At 42.7% G+C, this 17,622-nt stretch overlaps 1 protein-coding gene across 2 annotated transcripts in view; it reads left to right on the top strand.

The window, feature by feature from the left end:
• The first annotated feature begins 7,028 nt into the window (after nt 1-7,028).
• Nucleotides 7,029-17,622, top strand: part of pik3c2b (phosphatidylinositol-4-phosphate 3-kinase, catalytic subunit type 2 beta) — a 60,377-nt gene continuing 49,783 nt past the window's right edge. For both annotated transcript variants that reach the window (XM_053652599.1, XM_053652600.1), the window contains exon 1: nt 7,029-7,362. The gene's annotated coding sequence lies outside the window, so the exon portion shown is untranslated. The remainder of the gene's footprint in view (nt 7,363-17,622) is intronic.

Genomic DNA, 17,622 nt, shown 5'->3' on the forward strand with positions numbered 1-17,622 from the left:
CAGGCACAAGGAGACATATATCACACAGCACAATATCTATACTGCACAGCTTTAGAAAGAGCCACACAGGCACCTCACTGTGGCACTAGAAAGTGGATACATTTGATACCTTGGGTTAGTGTCCCAGTGTCCCAGTTCAATCCTGAATATGGGACACTATCTGTGTGGAGAGTATATGCATGCAATAACCTGGGAAATTGACCCGAGAAATCAAGAATACCCCAGGCCTAACCCCCCCCCCCCCCCCTTTCCAGGGAAATATTAGTGGCCTCACATGCTCTCCAATATCCAAAAGTTTATCACTTCATGTACAGTGCTGTGAAAAAGTATTTGCCCCATCCTGATTTCTTCTTTTTTGTGTGTAGATCTCATACTAAATTGTTTCAGAAATTAAAACAAAATCTAAGATAAAAACAAAGGCAACCTGAGTAAACACAAAGTACAGTTTTTAAATGATGTTTAAATGTTACTTATCAAAGCAAAAAGGTTATCCAATACCAACTGGGCCTGTGTGAAAATGTATTTTCCCCAGTAGTTACTAATTCCCCAAATCTATGAAACTGCATTTATAATGGGGTTCAGCTGGACTAGATACAACCAGGATTGATTACTGCAAATCCTGTTCATTCAAAGCAACACTTAAATATAACTTTTTCAACAGCATGAAGTTGGTTAAAAGGTGTTACCCAGTAACACTGTCACGTAAGGAGGTTGAGCACGGATACAAATGCAGATAAGAATTTTATTATAGGAGATATAGGCAGACAAATCCAAATCTTGAAACAATAACGTGGTCAAAACAGGCAAATGGTCAGGCGATCAGCAAACAGGATAAACTAGACAGATAGCACTCAATTAACGAGGACGAGAACCAGAGGAGCCGAGGAGCAGATATGAGACTGGGGCTGGTTCACCAAGGTCATTAGGCAAGACCCAGGCTTGGGAAGTTGTGTCGTCAGCTTTAGACAGGTGCTTGACTTGGTGGGCCGTCTCATCTGCCCTTCTTGAGTGTAGAGCAACGTTCTCAGCGGCGCAGGAAGGCAGAGTGATGTCCTCAGCGGAGCAGGAAGGCAGAGCGTCGTCCTCAGCGGAGCAGGAAGGCAGAGGGTTGTCCTCCATCGACTCTGCAGGCTGAACTTGGTTGGCTGTGTCAGCAAACTTGTGCGTAAGCAGAGCTTGGTTGTCCGTGTCAACAGACATGGGCGGGAGCAGAACTTGGTTGGCCGTGTCAACAGACACGGGTGTGAGCAGAACCTGGTTGGTCGTGACGTCGGTTTCAGGCATGAGGAGAGCTTGGTTGGTCGTGTCAACAGACTCTGGCGTGAGCATAATTTGGTTGGTCATGGCGTGGGTCTCACACTAGAATGTGGCATGGAAGGTCATTTCGTCAATCTCAGACTGGAACGTGGCATGGAAGGTCACATCGTCAATCTCAGATTGCAACGTGGTGTGGAAGGTCACATTATTGACCTCAGAACGGAACTTGGCGTGGGAGGTCGCCTCGTCAACCTCAGACATGAATTTCGCGTGGGAGGTCGCCCCGTTGACCTCAGACAGGAACGTGTCTTGGGAGGACCTCTCTTCGACCATGGACAGGAACTTGGCGTGAGAGGCCGCCTCTTCGACCTCTGACAGGTACTTGGCTTGAGCAGTTGTCTCTTCGACCTCGAACAGGAACCTGGCTTGAGAGGTCGTCTCTTTGATTTCTGACAGGAACTTGGCTTGAGAGGTCGTCTCTTCAACCTCTGACAGGAACTTGGCTTGAAAGGTCGTCTCCTCAACCTTGGACAGGAACTTGGCTTGAGAGGCTGTCTCTTCGACCTCAAACAGGTACTTGGCTTGAGAGGTCGTCTCTTCGACCTCGGACAAGAACTTGGTTTGAAAGGTTGTCTCCTCAACCTCGGACAGGAACTTGGCTTGAGAGGCCGTCTCTTCGACCTTGAACAGGAACTTGGCTTGAGAGGTTGTCTCTTCGACCTCAGACAAGAACTTGGCTTGAGAGGTTGTCTCTTCGACCTCGGACGGGAACTGGGCTTGAGAAGTCATCTCTTCGACCTCAGACATGAATTTGGCTTGGGAGGCCGTCTCTTCGACCTCGGACAGGAACATGGCTTTGGAGGTCATCTTGTCGACCTTGGATGGGAATGTGGCTTGGGAGTTGCCTCGTCAACCTTGGACATGAAGGTTGGAGGTCTGGAGATGAGGTCGCCACTTTGACCTCAGATGAGTGTTCAGCCGGTGAGACCATCTCATAGGTCTCATGCTGGAACTCTGGGGAGGAGGTCGCCAAGTTGTCCTCTGACTGGAGCTTGGCAGGTGAGACCACCTTGTGGGTCTCAGGCAGGAGCTCTGCTCTTGCTTTCTTGTGGAGCCATTTGTGGGCACAAGTCTACTGGTGTTGGTCTAAATTTCTACTACAAACATTAAGGCTAATCGGAAATTTGCCAAAACACACCTTGATGATCCTCAAAGTATTTGGGAGAATGTTCTGTAGACTGATGATTCAAAAGTGGAACTGTTTGGAAGACAGGGATCCCGTTACATCTGGTGTAAACCAAACACCACATTCCATAAAAAGAACATCATACCTAAAGTTAAGCATGGTGGTGGAAGTGTGATGGTGTGGGGCTGCTTTGCTGCTTCAGGGCCTGGGTCACTTGCAATAATTGAGGGAAACATGAATTCTCTCTACCAGAAAATCCTGAAGGAGAATGTCTGGTCTTCATTCCATAAGTTAAAACTCAAGCACAACTGGATTATGCAGCAAGACAATGATCCAAAGCATAGGAATAAATCCTAGTCCTAGAAGTAAGCGAAAGACTGATCTCCAGTTATCAAAAGTGTTTGGTTGCAGTTATTGCTCCTAAAGGTGGCACAACAAGATTTTAACTTTAAGGGTACAATTTTCACATTGGTGATGTGTTGGATAACTTTTTTTTTTTTGCTTCAATAAAATAAATAAATAAAAACATTTGGTGACATTTCCAGTTAGGAGATATTTAACTTTTTATAGAGTCTTGAGTATCAGTGCATTGTAAAAAGTCAGTAAGATTCATTCCTCCTTTCCTTACAAGGGAGTTAATTCCTGTGATCACTTACATAAGAGCAGGTATATACAGTTGTTCCCTCATCAGCCTTTTGTTTTTCTCTGTCAAGAAATCAGATGCAAAAAATGCAGCTTGTCATGTTACAGAGAATACACAAACTCTACTGTCATGAAGACTCGAGGCTTGTGGACTTTGCATAACGTTAAATGTAACTATGAAAAGCTAAAAAGTATGATGTATCTTCATTACTAAACTAAAAATTATACTCATTGGAAAATTGTGTTTGTTTCTTTATTTGTTTATTATCTGTATATTATTATTTTAGCAGTTGGAACTGTAGTTGCAATTAAAAGAATCCTGAAAATTGGGGATGCAGCATCCTCAACACCCCTAAACCCCAGGTCCTTGGATACATCTGATGAATTTCAGACAGAGTCAGACACTAGGACACATCTAGTAGGGACAATTCAGCACCACACCACCAGAGGGCAACCTCCCCTGAATTCTAGTGTTCTTCTTTGGTTGTTACAGCAACTTCCTGTTTGTGTAGTACATAAAGCACATGGACAGGTGGCCAGGTGCCAAGTTTTGCTGCTTATTTAGTGATTTGTTTATTGCTGTGCTTTTATTATTCCTGATTGCTAGTTTGTGTTTGTTCCCTGCTACAGTACACCTCCCGGTTTTCCTGATTTGTTGATTTATCCTCTGGTGCTGGTAATCCTACAGCTAGTGATGGCAAAACGAGCCTTTCTGAACCTCTGTGTTTAAAAATTGGTTTACTGTTTGACGTTTCATTCATAGCAGGCGTAGGTGAGATCTGCTGGTGAACAGGATGTTATGTAATCAACCAAGACACTGTTAATGGATCTATTGGATGTGATATAGCATGCACATGCACATTAAACAGAGGGATTTTCTAAAATTGTCTCTGATGTTGATTGTGTTTCAGTTGGCAGGTCATTTCAGATCCTTTTAAAACATTGAATCCCGCCAGATTTCGAAGCTCTACCTCGGAAACCAACCCAGTCAGGGGATTCCAGCTGAACACAGCGGACTTAAGCACACAAGTGGTCTTTTCCTGGACTGACACCAACCTCGACACAGTGTATCATTAGAAACTACCTAGCGAGTTTGACACAAGCTTTGAAGCCTCTGTGTCAAAACTAACATCGCTACTTGTGTCTGCTCTGTACTCTGACCCTGGGCTGTCCTGTTTACTTTGTTTACTGATTCCCCTCTCAATCTGGAAGTTAAGTGCATTTTGCATATGATCTTGGACTGTTTATAATTTATGCACATTGAATTGTGGATTGTTTCTTAATACAATAAACCACTTTCGAATGGATCCTAACTACTCCTCTGAGTCATGTATGTTGCAAATCAGTTTTTAAAGTTCTTCAAATACTTGGCATATTTGTGCTTATGTTTGAAGTGCATTGTCCATAATCTAATGAGCAGATCAAACGTTAGAATCAGTCCTGGATAATGTCATAAATAATGATTTTTTTTTAGAATCTAAAAATTTTTGAATGAGAATATTAAAGGAACTTGGAGATAAATGTTCTCAGCACAAATCATGTCAACAATGTTCAGTTGCAAAATTAGTTGCCAAACATCAATTGATAGATAGATAGATAGATTCATTGATTATAATCAATGAATCTCTCTCTCTCTCTCTCTCTCTCTCTCATATATATATATATATATATATATATATATACACACACACACACACACATTACACCTCCAACTCCACAACTATTGGCACTCTATCTATCTATCTATCTATCTATCTATCTATTGCGTCCTAACAACCACCCATAACACCCTAGCAACTGCCTAGCAACCACCTAACAACAACCCATAACACCCTAGCAATGGCCTAGCAACCACCTAGAACACCCTAGCAAATGCTTAGCAAAACTTCTTTAAATGTAAAACTGCTTCCAACTTTTTAAAACTATTTCAAACTTAAAACTGCTTCAAAATCTAAGTATCTATCTATCTGACAGTCTATTAATTCGTCTGCCTGTGTCTATCTATGTAGACTGTTCGAACTCCAACTATCAATAATTCAAATTTAAACACCCAGAAGCCCTTTAGACTCTATTAAGCTTCCATTCTATCTAATATTACTCTTTCTATCTAATCTTTAATAATCTGTCTATCTATCTAGCTATCTAGCTATCTAATCAACTCTGTAACAATTGGTACCTTATGTATCTTTCAGATTTTAACTATTTATTTATGTTGGCTTAAGAAAGCCAACATATAGAAATGCTATTTAAACATATTATTCTTCCATTTTCTTCTTCTGAGACCAAAATGTCTGACTCTAACTAGTCCTACAGCTTTAAAGCTATGACCACCAAACATGGGTCAGACCTTCAGACTGTTCTGGCTCGTGTTGCTTGATCTTTTCTAACTGGATTTACGGTTTTGTTAAAAATGACGATGAAAAATCCCCAAAACTCCCACTCACTTACATTGACAGAATGTTTAGACTAGAGCCTGGCTCAGCATGTTCAAGATTTCAAACTCCAACTGACACAACTCACACACACCTGTGTGCACATGGCCTGAAGCCTTCTCTCCTTCTCACTTTGTCAATGTACCTGTAACAGGGACTCTCACTTCATATCTGTTTTCAATCTATCTATCTATCTATCTATCTATCTATCTATCAACAGTGGGGGAAATAAGTATTGAATGCATCAACATTGTTTTCAGTAAATATATTTCTAATGAGGTTGTTCACATGAAATTTTCACCAGACTTTGTTATTAACTCAAGAAATCCACACATATAAAGAAATCACAACATTAATGTCCATAAATGAAGTTGTGTAATAAAGTGGAATGACACAGGAAAAAAGTATTGAACACGCTAACTGAAATGTATTTAATATTTAGTGGAGAAGCCTTTGTTTGTAATGACAGCTTCAACATGCTTCCTGTATGAAGAAATTAATCGGCCGCAGTATTCAGGTGTGTTTTTGGCCCATTCTTCTAAACATATCATCTTTAAATCTTGTTCAATTGGATTCAAGTCAGGTGACTGACTGGGCTATTCTACAACCTGCTACAACCTGGAACTGAAAATGGTTTAACTGGGATTATGTCGATTTCTTTTAGCTTGCTAATGAAGATAGGCTATTATTAGCATACCCAGGAGCATACGCCAGGAGCGGATTTTATGGCCGTGAGTTTATTACTCTATATTGTCCACTAGTGGAATAACAGAGACTAGCTCTTTTTTTTCCAATTCAGTTACTATCCACAAGATGCTTTTAATTTAGAACACGGATTTTAACTTCATTTAGTGGGCCCGTTTGTCATTCTTGGTGTAGACGCTTATCTACCACTAGAGGGCGCTGTATCTCCATCACTAATTAGCATTGTGAAAGTTACAGCGGGGCGCACGCTGGCCACACCTCCAGCATGTTTCCATCTCCAGCCCAAAGACATGCATAGTAAACTGATTGGCATGTCCAAAGTGTCCGTAGTGTGTGAATGCCCTGCGCTGGATTTTCACCCTGTCCAGGGTACACTCCACCCTGTGCCCCATGCACCCTAGGATAGGCTCCAGGTTCCCCACAACCCAGCAGGATAACCCATCATCATCATCATCATCATCATCCAAATTGAGTGTTTCTATTTCTTGAAATCAGGCGTAACTTCCTAATGAAATCATCGTTCGACAATTTTTAAAAAATCCTCTAAAAAAAGCTCTGTGAACCACTGTGTTATATATAAATTACACGAACCACTGTGATGAACCACTGTGTTATATATAAATATCAAATATATATAATAATTGATAATATAATAGTGCTCCTCTACTGTACCTACATAATTACCACTAAAATATGACAAAACAAACACCTAATTATTAACAAGTAACAGCAAGTAAGTGTTAGTGTCTGTGGGACTGTGGCTGTTATTACACATATGTCCACCAGGGGGGGTGATAATCCTCGTTGCTATTTCGCCTTCCCTCTGAGTCTCCAGCTTCACTAACGAAAGCGCGCTGGAATGAGAATCTCGACGCGGAAAAACCCAAACCGAAAATCCTCAGCGAGTCAGCCACAGAATCTCGGTGCTGTGCGCAATTTAGCGTCGTCGCTTACATTATATGAAACATAGAAGCGTGGAGAAGGCTATGTATTAGAACCCATGCGCGAATCAGGGCCATTACCGACCGGAAACTGGCGCCTGCACCGGTGCTGATCATCCAAAGGATCAATCGCGGATCAATTCATTTGGAAGCGGGGTTTGAAGAGCATGACCTAGGCTCCAGAAAGGCCGTAGATAAGGTATATGTGCTGGTTTTTATTATACACACACACACAACCCATATCTGTGTGATTCGCAGGTTGGGAAGCACAGTGTTAGCGGTATGGTGCGCAGTGACGATGTTATTTACGTTCGCGCTGAACGCGGCGTTTCGCACAGAGCTCGTGCAGGGACACCGAGCCTCTACACATACACACCACTCATGACTGTGATTTTGTGGAATAAAATGACGCACCGGACAGATTTGGTGTAAGATTTGAGATGGTGTTCGGGGGGGAAAGCATTGAACACTGTTTTCCCCTCTAGCGATTTCACACTAATGCTAAATTGTAAATAGCTGGATATTAAATCCACTTCGAGTGAATATTGTGAAATGTTAGGACTCCTTCGTCACCAGTGTTTGCAGAATTCTGTTTGTGTGCCACTGGATGGTTTCTAAGTCCAACAGCAGTGTAAACAAAGTTTGAAATGGGAAGGAGTTGAAATAGCAGGTTATGCGAGTTATTTACCATTTCTCCCAGAGTGCACTGCATGATGATGATGGGCTGTATCAATAAATACAGCAGCAACCTGTTCAATTTATATCCCTTACATCTGCTCTGTGTGGAAAGTGAGTGAGGGGGAAGGGAAAGCCAATATCTCACACCATCAGTCTTCTGTTCGGTCAATAACAGATTCACACACACTCTCGGTCTGTCTCCGCCTTTTCTGTGTCAGGGTTTGTGTGTGTTTTTTTTTTTCAGGAGATGCGACATGTTCAGTCTTATCTGCTGTACCGAAACCCGTCGAACAGGTTACAGAACCGCTGATGCACGACACAACACACACCCCAGCCCGCTACGCACGACACAACACACACCCCAGCCCGCTACGCACGACACAACACACACCCCAGCCCGCTACGCACGACACAACACACACCCCAGCCCGCTACACACGACACAACACACCCCAGCCCGCTACAACACACCCCAGCCCGCTACACACGACACAGAACACACCCCAACCCGCTACACACGACACAACACACACCCCAACCCGCTACACACGACACAACACACACCCCAACCCGCTACACACGAAACAACACACACCCCAACCCGCTACACACGAAACAACACACACCCCAACCCGCTACACACGACACAGAACACACCCCAACCTGCTACACACGACAAAACACACACCCCAACCCGCTACACACGACACAGAACACACCCCAACCCGCTACACACGACACAGAACACACCCCAACCCGCTACACACGACACAGAACACATCCCATCCCGCTACACACGACACACACCCCATCCCGCTACACACGACACGACACACACCCCAACCCGCTACACACGACACGACACAGGACACACCCCAACCCGCTACACACGACACACAACACACCCCAACCCGCTACACACAACACACCCCAACCCGCTACACACAACACACCCCAACCCGCTACACACGACACAGAACACATCCCAACCCGCTACACACGACACCGAACACACTCCCCAACCTGCTACACACGACACAGAACACACTCCCCAACCCGCTACACACGACACAGAACATACTCCCCAACCCGCTGCACACGACACAGAACACACACCCCAACCTGCTGCACACGACACAACACGACACGCACCCCAACCCGCTGCACACGACACAACACGACACGCACACCAACCCGCTGCACACGACACAACACGACACGCACCCCAACCCGCTGCACACGACACAACACGACACGCACACCAACCCGCTGCACACGACACAACACGACACGCACCCCAACCCGCTGCACACGACACAACACGACACGCACACCAACCCGCTGCACACGACACAACACGACACGCACACCAACCCGCTGCACACGACACAACACGACACGCACACCAACCCGCTGCACACGACACAACACGACACGCACACCAACCCGCTGCACACGACACAACACGACACGCACACCAACCCGCTGCACACGACACAACACGACACGCACACCAACCCGCTGCACACGACACAACACGACACGCACACCAACCCGCTGCACACGACACAACACGACACGCACCCCAACCCGCTGCACACGACACAACACGACACGCACCCCAACCCGCTGCACACGACACAACACGACACGCACCCCAACCCGCTGCACACGACACGGGACATATTAGCTTATATAATCTCTTATGACAATCACAGTTGATCTGGTGCCAATCGCGGCGTTCATTTTCACTATCATTCTCTAACCCCAGCTGATTGCGGCCTGGGCATTTGGTAGTTTTCACAGCTGTTAGATGGTGTCTTGATACTTTTTTTTTTTTTTTTTTGAATTTCTTATGTTTTTAAAATATGAATGGCATCTTGTACTGTGTTCACCTGACACACTTTTTCTTTGCATGTTACTAGTTCAGGGAACGTGATTTTAAAAACTACAGTTCTGATGTTTTATCACAGGGAAATCTTTCAGCTGATAGTAGTTGCCAGGTAAGGTCAGGGTTTGCCAATGGAGCCAGTGTTTTAGTTATGGTTGTGCCAATTTGATGTTAAGTATCAGTATCCTATTTCATGTCATGGACATGTCAGTCACAATCACAAGACACACCATAAACAAAGGCCACAAATTGACTTAAAGCGCATATCTCGTACAACTTGTAAACCTTCATTTGAGGTGGAGGCTCAACTTGCTGTGACGACAGTACTGTGTATATTAATATTTTATCAAAAACTTTATCTTTTAGTATTTCTACCTGTAGCTCAATATTTGGATGTACCACTTTAGTTCCTGTGGGTTTTGTGATTATTTTGTCTAGTACTGAGCATCTCCTACAATTTCCTTTTACTGAGAGCTAAGGGAAGTTCAAAATGGCATACATATCGCTAGATGCTTGCCTATTGGCTTGCAGCAGTGGGTGTCTTTTCCCGCTCGGGTTGTGAGGGAAGCTGTGTGTAAGAGGGTGCTGGTTTATTTGTTGGTGAGTGGGTGTTATTGGGGGGGGGAGGGGGGTTTTGTGTGTGTGGGGTGCATGGCCATAGATGACAGCGGCCTCTTTGTCTCTCGTTTCTCGGAGGCGTGTGAACGTGTCTGTGCCGGCCCTGGCTCACGTGTTGTCCCCTTCTCTGTGTCTTTTGTTTGGCCAATCTGGGAGCCGCCCCTAATTGAATGGGATTATATCTCGGTGGGGGATTGATTCCAGGGTCCCAGGGCTGGAACAATGCAGACTCCGCCCTTGTTCCCACCCCTCCTCTCGCTCCTGCTTCCCTGCGGCCAAAAAGCCTTGGTGCTCAGAATGGGGAGATGATGGGAGAATCACACTCCTGGGAAAAGGAGACCAGGCACAGAGATGCCGTTTGGAAGTAGATGTCGCGTGCACATAGCGCTATGGATCCATCTGTTGATGTCTGGACTGCCTGTTTACAAACATTTTCTGGGTTGTGAATCTCCTTTCAGTCCTTTGAGCCTGATAATCTCTGTAATCTGATCCGCCCGTCATATCTCTCTGGTAGTCGACTCTCCTACCTGTGACTGAGATTAGCCCTGTTCATGGTTGAATCAGGTCTGACTTTCATATACTATGGAGCCCTTGTATCTGTGCATCTTTGTATGCACGCATATGTTCAGCTGCGCTCAAATGGGAAAAACAGGTGCTAAATAGAGTGGTTGACAAAAAGCCAAAAGAGAGCTAATCTCTGAGGAGTCAGTGTAGCCCACTGTTCGTAGGCTTAGCAGTTCTTTAAGACTTTATTCAGACCCCTCTTAAAGTGGCATTAACCCCAGAAGCACATGTGCTCATAAATTTTGGGGGTGCACATAAAAGAGGTCAAAGTATGGAGCGCTTGAGTTACGTGTGTCACATGTCTGTTTCTTTTTCTTTTTCTCCACTCATCTCCTGCAATCTGTCCCTGTTGTTTGGAGGACTGTGGGCAGAAGTGTGTGAGAATTTCCTGCGCATTGTTATGAGCAGAGGGGAAAACCCCAGTGCCAGTCTTGCTGTCAGTGCAGGTCAAAGCCGAGGTCAAGCCGAGAAGGAATTCCCATGTATATGTACATATGGCAATAAATTACTCCATCTCATTCTATTCATGTAGCGCTGCTATAGAAGCTGGAGGTTGAGCGGTTAAATATTGCATCAAAACAAGTCCTTTATATTCCAAGTACTTTGCTAATCCGATTTACCAAGTCATGGCCAGTTAAAATCTTGTCGTTTTGAACAGGTTTCATTTTATGCATGTGCAGGAATTCTCTTGTACTCTTTAGAGAATGGGCAGCGATGTGGAGAATGCTGCTCAGAAAAGTCAAAAAGTTGCTGCCATTACCTGAATTTTAATACAAGCACTGTTGCTTTGCATTCAGTGGGGGAAATAAGTATTAGGTGCATCAACATTTTTTTTTCAGTAAATTATAAAAAATATTTCCAATGATGCCATTCACATGGAATTTTCCCCAGACATCAGTATTAACTCAAGAAATCTGGAAATATAAAGAATTCACAACGTTAAAGTCCATAAATGAAGTTATGTGTAATAAAGTGGAATGACACAGGAAAAAAGTATTGAACACGCTAACTGAAATGTATTTAATACTTAGTGGAGAAGCCTTTGTTTGTAATGACAGCTTCAAGACGCCTCCTGAATGAAAAAATTAATCGGCCGCAGTATTCAGGTGTGATTTTGGCCCATTCTTCTAAACATATTGTCTTTAAATCTTGTTCAATTGGATTCAAGTCAGGTGACTGACTGGGCCATTCGAACACCTTGATTTTTTTCTCTGAAACCAATTGAGAGTTTCCTTTGCTATATGCTTTGGATCGTTGTCCTGCTGGAAGGTGCACCCACGTCTCATCTTCATCATTATGGTGGATGGCAGCAGATTCTTCTCAAGAATCTCCCGGTAAAGGGCTCCAATCATCGTTCCTTCAATTATATGAAGTCTGCCAGTACCATGTGATGGAAAAACAGCCCCACACCATGATGCCCCACACCTCCAAACTTCACTGTTGGTATAATGTTTATAGGGTGATGTGCAGTGCCATTTCTTCTCCAAACATGGTGTATAGTATGACAGTCCAAAAAATTTAATTTTGCTCTCGTCTGACGAGACTACACTCTCCCAGTATTTCATAGGCTTGTCCAAATGAGTTGTAGCAAACTTTAAACGAGCTTCGACATGCCTTTTCTGTAGTAATGGAGTCTTGCGGGGTGAGCGTGAGCAGTGTAGTGCATTGCCTATTGTTTTCTCTGTGATGATGTCACCTGCTGCCTCCAAGTGTTTCTGGAGCTCTTTGAGAGGTCCTTGGCTCTTGGGCTACTCTTCTGACTATTCTTCTGACGCCCTGTTCAGAAACCTTACGAGGAGCTTCTGTGTGTTGCTGGTTGATGACAGTGTGATGTTGCTTGCACTTGCGGATTGTGACCCCAATGGTGCTTACTGGAGGATTCAGAAGTTTTGAAATACAACTGTATCCAATTCCATCAATATGATTTGCAACTATGAGGTTGTGAAGGTTTTGGGAGAGCTCTTTGCTTTTACCCATAATGAGATGTTTCTTGGATGACACCTTGGTAAGAAAAGCCTTTTTATAGACCATCAATTTATTAACCCAGCTGATATTAATTTGCACAGATAGGGGGTATATAATTACTTGCGGATTTCAGCTGGTTCCTTGCCTTACCTTGCCTTGGAGAACTGTTTTTTCTTAGCATGCCCAATACTTTTTTCTGTGTCATTCCACTTTATTACACATAACTATATTTATGGACTTTAATGTTGTGAATTCTTTATATTTCCAGATTTCTTGAGTTAATACCAAAGTCTGGTGAAAATTTCATGTGAATAGCCTCATCTGGAAATATATTTACTGAAAAAAAAAATGCTGACCCGTTCAGTACCCCCCCCCCCCCCCCCCTGTATTTTGTCATTTTCCTGCATCTGGTCCACCACCTGTTCTAACCAATTAGCTATTGAACAGGCCCTTCCAGATTTGGTGCAGGTGAAATAGAGAACTGGAGGAATCCAGGGTAATAGGGTCCAGTTATGCAAATAAATAGAAAGATGCTGGAAAACCTGCAGGTCTGCATGTTGGTTATTATAAGGGTTGATTTGCTTTGCTTAATAAAACAGTGTTCGTTAATTACGATTTGTAAAATTCAGGTTACGTTTACATGGGAATGATGCACTAAAAACTGAAAAGTTTTTGAAAAGTTTTGCATACAAATGGCAACGTTGTCAAAGCGATCCCCGTTCACACGAATCCGTGAAAACGACCAAAAACGCTGTATTATGCATGCCAGGCCAGTAGTTGGCGACGTCACTTTGTAAAGAAACGCTGTGCACCTGCTCACATAAGCATCCACGTCAACATGTCCGCCATATTGATCCGGGCAAGACTGCCCTATAAACAAATACAGGTAAACGGAGGAGCTGTGGTTTTTCTGGATAAAAAGCACAATAATGTTTACGTTTCTCAAACGATTTCAATGGTTTATGATGTACGTGGAGTGCAAAAAAAGTTCTGTCTTCAGTTATTTAGAATCTCGGTAGTTAGACTTGAGAAATTATTCATGGTTGTCATAAAGAGTTGTGGAAACTCGCGCTTGAGCATATAGATGTGGCTTATTTTTCTTGGTTGATAAATGCTGAGACGTCTCCAATGTAATTTACATGAAATGTGCATAAAGTTTTTTTCATTGTAGAAATGGATTTTTCTGTCTTCAGCCCCATCTTTTAGCTTTTCTTGTGATCCAGGTCAGAATTCTGTTAAACAGCGTGTTCATTTTTAAATACACTGGCAGTCAGTCTGCTTTCTATATTTTATTAGCAATATAATGATAGAAATACTCCAAAACAGACAATTACAAAGATAATTGTAAGATTTGGAATACCCCTCGTTGGCATAGATTTGAGTTAATAATTTGTAACAAATGCGTCTCCGCTGGTCGTAGTAGTGATGCAGTAAATCTACACTTTGCTGGAGAAGTGTCAATAAACTCACAATCTTGAGAAGCACAAACACAGTCCTGTAGTTTTGAATGTCTTGCGCATTGTTTTGAAGTACTCGCACGCGTACCTATAGACTGAACACGTAATACACGCGCGCATAACGTCATTGTTTTCACAGATTCTTGTTTTTGTACGTTTACACAGAGACGATAACGGCATCGTTTTCAAAAACTTGCACTTTGAAACCCGTTTTCAAAAGATTACGTTTTCAAAAACTTGCACTTTTCAGAAGTTTGCGTTTTCAGATCCCAAAACGCCATTGTCATGTAAACAAACAGCCAAACCGCATAAAAAGTTTTCCGTTTTTAGTTGAAAACGTTGTCGTGTAAACTGCCCCGCAGTTTGTCCCATTTAAGGCCTTGCAGGTCATGTATTTGAATATTGAAATTTGTTCTTCAGGCCTAGTCTGAATCTTGTGCTTTACAGCAGATGTCTGTGATTTTTAGAAGACTAAAAAGATGACTTCATGTACTCTCTTGTAATATGTGATGTTCTTCCAGATCACACATTTCAGATTGTTTGTCAGTAAAATATCTTCTCAGAGAAACTTTGAGTTGTGGTGACTGTCCGGGGGGAAAAAAAAAACAATGATTTGTACTGCTGACCTTCAGTCAGATGAGGCTGGTTTATAGTTCGGCATTGAAGCATATTTGTGTATTTGCGTCACAGTGCAGACAAGAGGATTATGGGTAAGCACTGCATGCAGAGGAACGTCGATGGACTGAGTTGCGGTCCTTCAACATAATAACATCATGTTGTGTATATCTGCAATGCTATGTCGAGCCCATATGACAAAAGGCGGATACTTTTTACCATTACATGCATTCTTAGCATCACATCAACACATGAAAAGGTACACACGACACATGGTTTTATATTAATCGTGGACAATTAAATACAGTACACATGGATTTAAATGCTAGGACTTCAAACTTACCATCTCGTATTATGTTGCATACGATGTTCTCATCTAGTCACTCTCTGTATTCAGCGGGAGCTTTCCTGTTGTGTGCGTGCTCGCTGTTGCATGTGACAGACAGCCTTGTGTCTGAGGTTGTGAGGGCTCACAACCTCAAGACTGTCTGACCCCGTACCCGCCTTAAGACTTTGTTGCGCAACGGGGTGCTGTTGTGTGTGACATTACTTAACGTCATGTTAAAAAGCAGATGATGACTGGGCATTTTACTGTCTGTCGAATGCTCACTTCACCTCTGAGTGGGTGGTTTTTTTTGGCCAGAATTAGGAAGATTGCACTGTATGGCGTCAAAAATCTGTCTTATCACATATCGGCTGAGCGGGAGGATTTATAGAAGAAAGTGGCCTGGTCTGATGAAACACCTTTTCTTTTACATCATGTGGATGGCCAGGTGCGTGTGCGTCGCTTACCTGGGGAAGACATGGCACCAGGATGCACTATGGGAAGAAGGCAAGCTGGCGGAGGAAGTGTGTTGCTCTGGACAATGTTCTGCTTGGAAACCTTGGGTCCTGGCATTGATGTGTATGTTACTTTGACACGTACCGCCTACCTAAACGATGTTGCAGTCTCTTTCAGCAGGATAATGCGCTTACAACACTGCAAAAATTGCTCAGGAATAGTTTGAGGAACATGACAACGCTGTAAGCATTGGAAAATTATTTGACCTACCTTAAGATCTTTTGTGGTTTTTTTTTTTTGAGAGAACAGTTGGGGGGATTATGCTGAGACCTGGCAGCCCTGCACACCAGCTCTCCTGGCCATAGAGCTAATGTTTAATTGGCCATGTTTATTATTTTTTATACTTTTTGATCCACAGCTTTTGTTTTATTATATGCTGTTAAGAGTCACACAAACACCATCATGGTAAAGTTTCAATTATTGTATTTTCATAACGTTGAAGTTTTAAATCGATTGAAATTGGAAACCCTGAGGCACTCCGTATTTTTATAATAATAAGGAAATCCTTATTTTTTCTGTATCAAACATGTATTGTATTGAGACATCATATGTAGGGAATTAGAATTTTTTTTGCCCCATTACACCCCTACTAATAGCGTAGTAACTTTGATCTGTGATTTAGAACAAAAGAAGTAAGTAGTATTGACCCACTCTTTCTTCTGCACTCATTTTGTGTGAATCATAAGACTTTTTTTATTTAATTTTACATTGTCCATGGCGGACACATTTAGAATTCATGTGTGAGGGCAAACACCTATTGTATACATCATGTTGTATATAAGTTTGGAAAGCTGATAAAATAAGCTTTCCAAGAGATGCTTTATCTCTTGCAGCAGCTAGCTGTTTTAGCCAGGCCATGTGTTTTGGCATGTGGTTTTGTACAGAACACTGTATAGTGATGCTTTATTTGTTTGAATTTAGATTTTTAGTTAACTTTCATCAAAACTCCAAAAACATTCAGTTCAGTTAACGCCACTTTTGGATTTTGGATTGCTGATTCCACTGATATAAGTTGGCGTTTGGGTCGGATGTGTTAATTTCACAAAGCAAAGACCTCTAACATCTTAAAGATTTTCTCAGTATTTCAGTACAAACTGATTTGGGGCGTGTGAGATTGCACTACAGCTACAGCTTTGGACCATGTTTGAAATTACAGGGTGACCTGGAACCCCAGAACCTCCATGTTAAGCTTGTGGGCCTGCTGTCTAATTTAGCTAATGTTGTTGATTAATAAAGTCTCCAGTATTATGCTTTATTTCGAATGGTGTGGCGTTTACAAATTGCTTGTTCACGTATATTCATAGTTCCTATAAATATACTGTAAGGGTAGAGGTACAGAGGTCTTACGCGATTCTAGTAATTTAGCCATTCGTGACCTATAAAACAGTTGATTATTCTACATAGATTGTGTAGGACAGTTACTCATGTTGATTAGTTGATTCTGGGCTATAAATGGACAATAAACATTTCATCCATTTCATTCATCCAAGCTACATTCTTACACATTCATAAAGAACCCAGTGACCTCCTAGAGTCTGACTGTTCTGTAGTTTTTCTGGGGCCAGGATGATGACTCCCTGCTTTGCTGCCTGCAGAGTGCTGATGGCCATGTTCAGCCTACAAGAGGCTTTTGCTGAGCAAGCAAAGATAATTGGAGCCAGATGACTGTCCTGCTAAAACAAAATCCATCTGGGGTTCTCTTTGGATAAAATGTCACTGTTGTCTTTGATTCAAATGGAGCATAAATTTCAAGGCATTTTGTGTGTATTTAATTAGTTGTGTGTGTAGTTTGTTGGTCATGTGGCTATTAGACTCCCATGTAATGAGGTA

This window comes from Ictalurus furcatus, chromosome 21 (genome assembly GCF_023375685.1).
Source record: "Ictalurus furcatus strain D&B chromosome 21, Billie_1.0, whole genome shotgun sequence".
Taxonomy (NCBI): domain Eukaryota; kingdom Metazoa; phylum Chordata; class Actinopteri; order Siluriformes; family Ictaluridae; genus Ictalurus; species Ictalurus furcatus.